This window comes from Carettochelys insculpta, unplaced genomic scaffold, assembly GCF_033958435.1.
Source record: "Carettochelys insculpta isolate YL-2023 unplaced genomic scaffold, ASM3395843v1 scaffold_0042, whole genome shotgun sequence".
In the NCBI taxonomy this organism is placed as follows: domain Eukaryota; kingdom Metazoa; phylum Chordata; order Testudines; family Carettochelyidae; genus Carettochelys; species Carettochelys insculpta.
The window spans coordinates 167,501-175,000 of NW_027439079.1; the positions used below are offsets into that span (position 1 = coordinate 167,501).

Here is a 7,500-nt window from a genome sequence, read left to right on the forward strand (position 1 = left end):
CCCCAAGACGCACGTTCCAAGCCTTAACCCTCAGACCATCCACCCCCCGGGGGGGACCCCACACCCACCTGACCCCAACTCACTCCCACCAAAAACACCACCACCGCCACCGCCTCAACGGCCTGCCCAACCCAGCACTCCCACACACACACCTGCCCCACCAACGCTCCACACACGCTTTCTTCCCTCTCCCCGACCCGACCCAAGCCATCGCACCGCACCGGGTGAGGGCCTTAGCTTCCTCGCCCGCCCCCCCGCCCCCGACACGCAGGCAGGCAGAGGGAAAGGCCTCAGCGCCCCCCAGGACCGTCGCGCCGCCTTGGCCTCACGGCTTCCCTGCTCCCGCACGGCAGACACACGCCCCGCTCTACCCCCGCTGGGGCCAAAAGCTGCCTACGGCACCTGGGATTCCCAGGCGGTCACCCATCCAGGTACTAGCCAGGCCCGGGACGGTTTACCTTCCGAGATCGGACGAGATCGGGGGCATTCGGTCCGGTATGGCCGTAGGCCCCCGCCTCCCCGGGCTTTAGCGTCAGCAGCCTGGCCTCAGTCAGCCGGGCCCAAACAATTAACCCGGAGGCCGGGCCGAGGGAAAACTTCCTCCGAGCCGGCCCAAGGGGAAGGGAGGACGAGGACGCCGGGCCCGGGAGGTGACAGGACGTGCACGTCAGACCCGGGAAGCTGTGCGCCCCGAGGTTAACCCCCGGGCCGGGGCGGGGAGAGAAAAATGTTCTAAGTCCGGTAGGGACAGCAGGTCAACCCCGGTCCGAGGCGGGGAGAGAAATTTTCCAAGTCCGGCAGGGACAGCAGGTCAACCCCGGCCGCCGTAGCAGAGGTTGACCTGGTGTCCGATTCGCTCCCCGGGCACCAGGTCAACCTCGGGCGCTTTAGCGGAGGTTGACCTGGTGTCCGATTCGCTCCCCGGGCACCAGGTCAACCTCGGGCGCCTTAGCAGAGGTTGACCTGGTGTCCGATTCGCTCCCCGGGCACCAGGTAAACCGTGGCCGCTTTCAGCGGAGGTTGACCTGGTGGCCGATCCCCTCCTCGGGCTCCAAGTCCGGCAGGGACAGCAGGTGAACCCCGGCCGCTTTAGCAGAGGTTGACCTGGTGTCCGATTCGCTCCCCGGGCACCAGGTAAACCGTGGCCGCTTTCAGCGGAGGTTGACCTGGTGGCCGATCCCCTCCTCGGGCTCCAAGTCCGGCAGGGACAGCAGGTCAACCCCGGCCGCTTTAGCAGAGGTTGACCTGGTGTCCGATTCGCTCCCCGGGCACCAGGTAAACCGTGGCCGCTTTCAGCGGAGGTTGACCTGGTGGCCGATCCCCTCCTCGGGCTCCAAGTCCGGCAGGGACAGCAGGTGAACCCCGGCCGCTTTAGCAGAGGTTGACCTGGTGTCCGATTCGCTCCCCGGGCACCAGGTAAACCGTGGCCGCTTTCAGCGGAGGTTGACCTGGTGGCCGATCCCCTCCTCGGGCTCCAAGTCCGGCAGGGACAGCAGGTCAACCCCGGCCGCTTTAGCAGAGGTTGACCTGGTGTCCGATTCGCTCCCCGGGCACCAGGTAAACCGTGGCCGCTTTCAGCGGAGGTTGACCTGGTGGCCGATCCCCTCCTCGGGCTCCAAGTCCGGCAGGGACAACAGGTCAACCCCGGTTCCGGGCGGGGAGAGAAAAATTTTCTAAGTCCGGCAGGGACAGCAGGTCAACCCCGGCCGCCGTAGCAGAGGTTGACCTGGTGTCCGATTCGCTCCCCGGGCACCAGGTCAACCTCGGGCGCCTTAGCAGAGGTTGACCTGGTGTCCGATTCGCTCCCCGGGCACCAGGTAAACCGTGGCCGCTTTCAGCGGAGGTTGACCTGGTGGCCGATCCCCTCCTCGGGCTCCAAGTCCGGCAGGGACAGCAGGTGAACCCCGGCCGCTTTAGCAGAGGTTGACCTGGTGTCCGATTCGCTCCCCGGGCACCAGGTAAACCGTGGCCGCTTTCAGCGGAGGTTGACCTGGTGGCCGATCCCCTCCTCGGGCTCCAAGTCCGGCAGGGACAGCAGGTCAACCCCGGCCGCTTTAGCAGAGGTTGACCTGGTGTCCGATTCGCTCCCCGGGCACCAGGTAAACCGTGGCCGCTTTCAGCGGAGGTTGACCTGGTGGCCGATCCCCTCCTCGGGCTCCAAGTCCGGCAGGGACAACAGGTCAACCCCGGTTCCGGGCGGGGAGAGAAAAATTTTCTAAGTCCGGCAGGGACAGCAGGTCAACCCCGGCCGCCGTAGCAGAGGTTGACCTGGTGTCCGATTCGCTCCCCGGGCACCAGGTCAACCTCGGGCGCTTTAGCAGAGGTTGACCTGGTGTCCGATTCGGTCCCCGGGCACCAGGTAAACCGTGGCCGCTTTCAGCGGAGGTTGACCTGGTGGCCGATCCCCTCCTGGGGCTCCAAGTCCGGCAGGGACAGCAGGTCAACCCCGGTCCCAGGCGGGGAGAGAAAAAATTTCTAAGTCCTTCAGGGACAACAGGTCAACCCCGGTTCCGAGCGGGAGAGAAAAATTTTCCAAGTCCGGCAGGGACAACAGGTCAACCCCGGTTCCGGGCGTGGAGAGAAAAATTTTCAAAGTCCGGCAGGGACAGCAGGTCAACCCCGGCCGCTTCAGCGGAGGTTGACCTGGTGTCCGATTCGGTCCCCGGGCACCAGGTAAACCGTGGCCGCTTTCAGCGGAGGTTGACCTGGTGGCCGATCCCCTCCTCGGGCTCCAAGTCCGGCACGGACAGCAGGTCAACCCCGGCCGCTTTAGCAGAGGTTGACCTGGTGTCCGATTCGCTCCCCGGGCACCAGGTAAACCGTGGCCGCTTTCAGCGGAGGTTGACCTGGTGGCCGATCCCCTCCTCGGGCTCCAAGTCCGGCAGGGACAGCAGGTCAACCCCGGCCGCTTCAGCTGAGGTTGACCTGGTGTCCGATTCGCTCCCCGGGCACCAGGTAAACCGTGGCCGCTTTCAGCGGAGGTTGACCTGGTGGCCGATCCCCTCCTGGGGCTCCAAGTCCGGCAGGGACAACAGGTCAACCCCGGTCCCAGGCGGGAGAGAAAAATTTTCTAAGTCCGGCAGGGACAACAGGTCAACCCCGGTTCCGAGCGGGAGAGAAAAATTTTCTAAGTCCGGCAGGGACAACAGGTCAACCCCGGTCCCAGGCGGCAGAGAAAAATTTTCTAAGTCCGGCAGGGACAACAGGTCAACCCCGGTCCCAGGCGGGAGAGAAAAAATTTCTAAGTCCGGCAGGGACAACAGGTCAACCCCGGTCCCAGGCTGGAGAGAAAAATTTTCTAAGTCCGGCAGGGACAGCAGGTCAACCCCGGCCGCTTTAGCAGAGGTTGACCTGGTGTCCGATTCGCTCCCCGGGCACCAGGTCAACCTCTGGCGCTTTAGCAGAGGTTGACCTGGTGTCAGATTCGCTCCCCGGGCACCAGGTCAACCTCGGTCGCTTTAGCAGAGGTTGACCTGGTGTCCGATTCGCTCCCCGGGCACCAGGTAAACCGTGGCCGCTTTCAGCGGAGGTTGACCTGGTGGCCGATCCCCTCCTGGGGCTCCAAGTCCGGCAGGGACAACAGGTCAACCCCGGTCCCAGGCGGGGAGAGAAAAAATTTCTAAGTCCGGCAGGGACAACAGGTCAACCCCGGTCCCAGGCGGGGAGAGAAAAAATTTCTAAGTCCGGCAGGGACAACAGGTCAACCCCGGTCCCAGGCTGGAGAGAAAAATTTTCCAAGTCCGGCAGGGACAGCAGGTCAACCCCGGCCGCTTCAGCTGAGGTTGACCTGGTGTCCGATTCGCTCCCCGGGCACCAGGTAAACCGTGGCCGCTTTCAGCGGAGGTTTACCTGGTGGCCGATCCCCTCCTCGGGCTCCAAGTCCGGCAGGGACAACAGGTCAACCCCGGTCCCAGGCGGGAGAGAAAAATTTTCTAAGTCCGGCAGGGACAACAGGTCAACCCCGGTTCCGAGCGGGAGAGAAAAATTTTCTAAGTCCGGCAGGGACAACAGGTCAACCCCGGTCCCAGGCGGCAGAGAAAAAATTTCTAAGTCCGGCAGGGACAACAGGTCAACCCCGGTACCGGGCGGGAGAGAAAAAATTTCTAAGTCCGGCAGGGACAACAGGTCAACCCCGGTCCCAGGCTGGAGAGAAAAAATTTCTAAGTCCGGCAGGGACAACAGGTCAACCCCGGTCCCAGGCGGCAGAGAAAAAATTTCTAAGTCCGGCAGGGACAACAGGTCAACCCCGGTCCCAGGCGGGAGAGAAAAATTTTCTAAGTCCGGCAGGGACAACAGGTCAACCCCGGTCCCAGGCGGCAGAGAAAAAATTTCTAAGTCCGGCAGGGACAACAGGTCAACCCCGGTCCCAGGCGGGAGAGAAAAATTTTCTAAGTCCGGCAGGGACAACAGGTCAACCCCGGTCCCAGGCGGCAGAGAAAAAATTTCTAAGTCCGGCAGGGACAACAGGTCAACCCCGGTACCGGGCGGGAGAGAAAAAATTTCTAAGTCCGGCAGGGACAACAGGTCAACCCCGGTCCCAGGCTGGAGAGAAAAAATTTCTAAGTCCGGCAGGGACAACAGGTCAACCCCGGTCCCAGGCGGCAGAGAAAAAATTTCTAAGTCCGGCAGGGACAACAGGTCAACCCCGGTCCCAGGCGGCAGAGAAAAAATTTCTAAGTCCGGCAGGGACAACAGGTCAACCCCGGTCCCAGGCGGCAGAGAAAAAATTTCTAAGTCCGGCAGGGACAACAGGTCAACCCCGGTCCCAGGCGGGAGAGAAAAATTTTCTAAGTCCGGCAGGGACAACAGGTCAACCCCGGTCCCAGGCGGGAGAGAAAAATTTTCTAAGTCCGGCAGGGACAACAGGTCAACCCCGGTCCCAGGCGGCAGAGAAAAATTTTCTAAGTCCGGCAGGGACAACAGGTCAACCCCGGTCCCAGGCGGCAGAGAAAAAATTTCTAAGTCCGGCAGGGACAACAGGTCAACCCCGGTCCCAGGCGGGAGAGAAAAAATTTCTAAGTCCGGCAGGGACAACAGGTCAACCCCGGTCCCGGGCTGGAGAGAAAAATTTTCTAAGTCCGGCAGGGACAACAGGTCAACCCCGGTCCCAGGCTGGAGAGAAAAAATTTCTAAGTCCGGCAGGGACAACAGGTCAACCCCGGTCCCAGGCGGCAGAGAAAAAATTTCTAAGTCCGGCAGGGACAACAGGTCAACCCCGGTCCCAGGCGGGAGAGAAAAATTTTCTAAGTCCGGCAGGGACAACAGGTCAACCCCGGTCCCAGGCGGCAGAGAAAAAATTTCTAAGTCCGGCAGGGACAACAGGTCAACCCCGGTACCGGGCGGGAGAGAAAAAATTTCTAAGTCCGGCAGGGACAACAGGTCAACCCCGGTCCCAGGCGGCAGAGAAAAAATTTCTAAGTCCGGCAGGGACAACAGGTCAACCCCGGTCCCAGGCTGGAGAGAAAAATTTTCTAAGTCCGGCAGGGAGAACAGGTCAACCCCGGTCCCAGGCGGCAGAGAAAAATTTTCTAAGTCCGGCAGGGACAGCAGGTCAACCCCGGTCCCAGGCTGGAGAGAAAAATTTTCTAAGTCCGGCAGGGACAGCAGGTCAACCCCGGCCGCTTTAGCAGAGGTTGACCTGGTGTCCGATTCGCTCCCCGGGCACCAGGTCAACCTCTGGCGCTTTAGCAGAGGTTGACCTGGTGTCAGATTCGCTCCCCGGGCACCAGGTCAACCTCGGTCGCTTTAGCAGAGGTTGACCTGGTGTCCGATTCGCTCCCCGGGCACCAGGTAAACCGTGGCCGCTTTCAGCGGAGGTTGACCTGGTGGCCGATTCCCTCCTCGGGCTCCAAGTCCGGCAGGGACAGCAGGTCAACCCCGGTCCCAGGCGGGGAGAGAAAAAATTTCTAAGTCCGGCAGGGACAACAGGTCAACCCCGGTCCCAGGCTGGAGAGAAAAATTTTCCAAGTCCGGCAGGGACAGCAGGTCAACCCCGGCCGCTTCAGCTGAGGTTGACCTGGTGTCCGATTCGCTCCCCGGGCACCAGGTAAACCGTGGCCGCTTTCAGCGGAGGTTTACCTGGTGGCCGATCCCCTCCTCGGGCTCCAAGTCCGGCAGGGACAACAGGTCAACCCCGGTCCCAGGCGGGAGAGAAAAATTTTCTAAGTCCGGCAGGGACAACAGGTCAACCCCGGTCCCAGGCTGGAGAGAAAAATTTTCTAAGTCCGGCAGGGACAGCAGGTCAACCCCGGCCGCTTTAGCAGAGGTTGACCTGGTGTCCGATTCGCTCCCCGGGCACCAGGTCAACCTCTGGCGCTTTAGCAGAGGTTGACCTGGTGTCAGATTCGCTCCCCGGGCACCAGGTCAACCTCGGTCGCTTTAGCAGAGGTTGACCTGGTGTCCGATTCGCTCCCCGGGCACCAGGTAAACCGTGGCCGCTTTCAGCGGAGGTTGACCTGGTGGCCGATTCCCTCCTAGGGCTCCAAGTCCGGCAGGGACAGCAGGTCAACCCCGGTCCCAGGCGGGGAGAGAAAAAATTTCTAAGTCCGGCAGGGACAACAGGTCAACCCCGGTCCCAGGCTGGAGAGAAAAATTTTCCAAGTCCGGCAGGGACAGCAGGTCAACCCCGGTCCCAGGCGGGAGAGAAAAATTTTCTAAGTCCGGCAGGGACAACAGGTCAACCCCGGTCCCAGGCGGCAGAGAAAAAATTTCTAAGTCCGGCAGGGACAACAGGTCAACCCCGGTCCCAGGCGGGAGAGAAAAATTTTCTAAGTCCGGCAGGGACAACAGGTCAACCCCGGTCCCAGGCGGCAGAGAAAAAATTTCTAAGTCCGGCAGGGACAACAGGTCAACCCCGGTACCGGGCGGGAGAGAAAAAATTTCTAAGTCCGGCAGGGACAACAGGTCAACCCCGGTCCCAGGCTGGAGAGAAAAAATTTCTAAGTCCGGCAGGGACAACAGGTCAACCCCGGTCCCAGGCGGCAGAGAAAAAATTTCTAAGTCCGGCAGGGACAACAGGTCAACCCCGGTCCCAGGCGGGAGAGAAAAATTTTCTAAGTCCGGCAGGGACAACAGGTCAACCCCGGTCCCAGGCGGGAGAGAAAAATTTTCTAAGTCCGGCAGGGACAACAGGTCAACCCCGGTCCCAGGCGGCAGAGAAAAATTTTCTAAGTCCGGCAGGGACAACAGGTCAACCCCGGTCCCAGGCGGCAGAGAAAAATTTTCTAAGTCCGGCAGGGACAACAGGTCAACCCCGGTCCCAGGCGGCAGAGAAAAATTTTCTAAGTCCGGCAGGGACAACAGGTCAACCCCGGTCCCAGGCTGGAGAGAAAAAATTTCTAAGTCCGGCAGGGACAACAGGTCAACCCCGGTCCCAGGCGGGAGAGAAAAAATTTCTAAGTCCGGCAGGGACAACAGGTCAACCCCGGTCCCAGGCGGGAGAGAAAAAATTTCTAAGTCCGGCAGGGACAACAGGTCAACCCCGGTCCCGGGCTGGAGAGA

At 61.1% G+C, this 7,500-nt stretch overlaps 1 non-coding gene across 1 annotated transcript; it reads right to left on the bottom strand.

Moving 5' to 3' along the window:
- Nucleotides 1-390: 390 nt before the first annotated feature.
- On the bottom strand, nucleotides 391-509 carry LOC142006129 (5S ribosomal RNA). The gene has a single exon (XR_012643242.1). It is a non-coding gene; the product is annotated as a 5S ribosomal RNA (ribosomal RNA).
- Between the last annotated feature and the right edge of the window lie 6,991 nt (nucleotides 510-7,500).